The sequence below is a fragment of the Macaca nemestrina genome, chromosome 7 (genome assembly GCF_043159975.1).
Source record: "Macaca nemestrina isolate mMacNem1 chromosome 7, mMacNem.hap1, whole genome shotgun sequence".
NCBI lineage: Eukaryota > Metazoa > Chordata > Mammalia > Primates > Cercopithecidae > Macaca > Macaca nemestrina.
This window is the reverse complement of record NC_092131.1, coordinates 178783288-178785325: the sequence shown is the minus strand read 5'-3', so window position 1 is coordinate 178785325 and position 2038 is coordinate 178783288.

Genomic DNA, 2038 nt, shown 5'->3' with positions numbered 1-2038 from the left:
CAACGAAAACAACTGAGATGTTGGGTAAAACCTACAAAAATGCATCTTTGTAAGTGCATTACTGGGCTGGCATTGAAGGATGGAATCCACAGCAGTCGATAAGGAATTGGCGGGAACCAAAGTGGAATTTATTTTTCTGTTTAGACAGTTGCACAGAGGATGGGGCATCAGAAACAAAACCGGATGTCTCTCCAAAATGAGGTCAGAAATCTGACATCTTAGACTTAAAATAAAAGCCCACCTCAGAGCAGGAGCAGCAAGGAGAGCAGCTGTCCCTGCATTGGTGCTGGGTGGAGGGAAAACCACTGACCCTGAGAACCGATGAGAAACAGTCCTCCAGGAGTTCATGCTGGAAGACCTCGAGAGCATGGGTCAAATCGACGTGGCACCAGGCGGCTGCTCACTTCACCTCTACCCCATGTGAGTGAACATCTTTGCTGAAACAATGCAACCCTGTCCTCAAAATATCTCCCCACTTAAAATTCCAAGAAAGATAAGTCCCCGTGCAAAAAGTTACAAAACATAAGTAAACAAAGTACTGTGGATACATCCAATAATTCAAGAAACAAATTGAGCAGAGCCACAAAAATCCAAAATGTGGAAAAGATCAACTGCTGGCAAAGTATCCACTGCTGTTGCTCCCGTTAAGAGACTGTATTTCATAAAAAGCTAGACACGCCCCTCTGTGGCCTCACACTTGCCTTCTCAGGCATGTCTGCCCCAGAAATGCCTTTGCACTGCCTTCTCCAAGAGACACATACGGGGCAAGAATATTTAGGCAGTGATTGTAGACATAGAAAACACTTGAAAGCCACCCAAATACATCTCTATCAAGGAAAAAAGCTGGCATAGTCACATTGTGGAATATGATACAGCTGTGAAAATGAACTGCCGTTAGAAGCATCAGCAATGAAAAATTACAGTGAACAAAGGAAATTACTGAAAAATACACTGCTATTCCATATACAGTTCACAAACTATAACATATGACATGGCTGAATAATATACAGAGAAATGATATAACTTATGAAAAGCAAGACAAACATTAACACATTAGTCCTATGTCTGGGTGAAGAAGGGAGACCCAGGTGATCAAAGAAGGGCGTATTGTAGCCTTTCAAGACACTCGATGCTGATGCATGATGACATCAGCGCAATTATTAATCTATCAGATTATGCATTCAGTTTTGTTTGTTTGTTTGCTTTTGAGGCGGAGTTTTGCTCATGTAGCCCAGGCTAGAGTTTAATGGCACGATCTCGGCTTGCTGCAACTTCTATCTCCTGGGTTCAAACAACTCTCCCACCTCAGCCTCCCGAGTAGCTGGGATCACAGGTGCCTGCCATGATGCTCAGCTAACTTTTTGTATTTTTTTAGTAGAGACGGGTTTCACCACATTGGCCAGGCTGGTCTTGAACACCTGACTTCAAATGATCCACCTGCCTCAGCCTCCGAAAGTGCTGGGCTTACAGACATGAGCCACCATGCCCAGCCAAATTTTATAGACTCTTAGGTGTCATATATTTCATAATTAAACATAAAAAACTAAATGTTTACTGTAGTTTGTAAATGAAAGAGCAATAAAAAATGTTGCAAACTTTTAAACATCAAACCTGTTGTATAGCTCATAGTGACCCTCCTATTAAGCTGTGGTAAGCTCCAATTGGTATTTCACTGTTATTTTCTAAAAACTAGGTGAACAGATGAAAAACAGAATTCAGTTTTAAAACAAGATATTAAGATAATGTTACTGGTTGAAAGTGTCCAGGTTGTTGGTGCCTTGAACCAAGAATTGGACGCAATGCAAAAATGGAGCAAGGAAAGAATGAAGCAGCAAAGCAGACATTTACGGAAAATGAAAGCACGCTCCACAGGGTGAGAGCGCCTGAGCACAGGGGGCCCGTTACTGAAGTTTCTAGGGCTTAAATCCCCTCTCGAGGTTTCCATTGGTTACTTGGTGTGTACCCTACGTAAATGAAGAGGATGAAGTAAAATTACAAAGTCATGTACTCGGTGTAAGCCCTGTGTAAATGGAGAGGA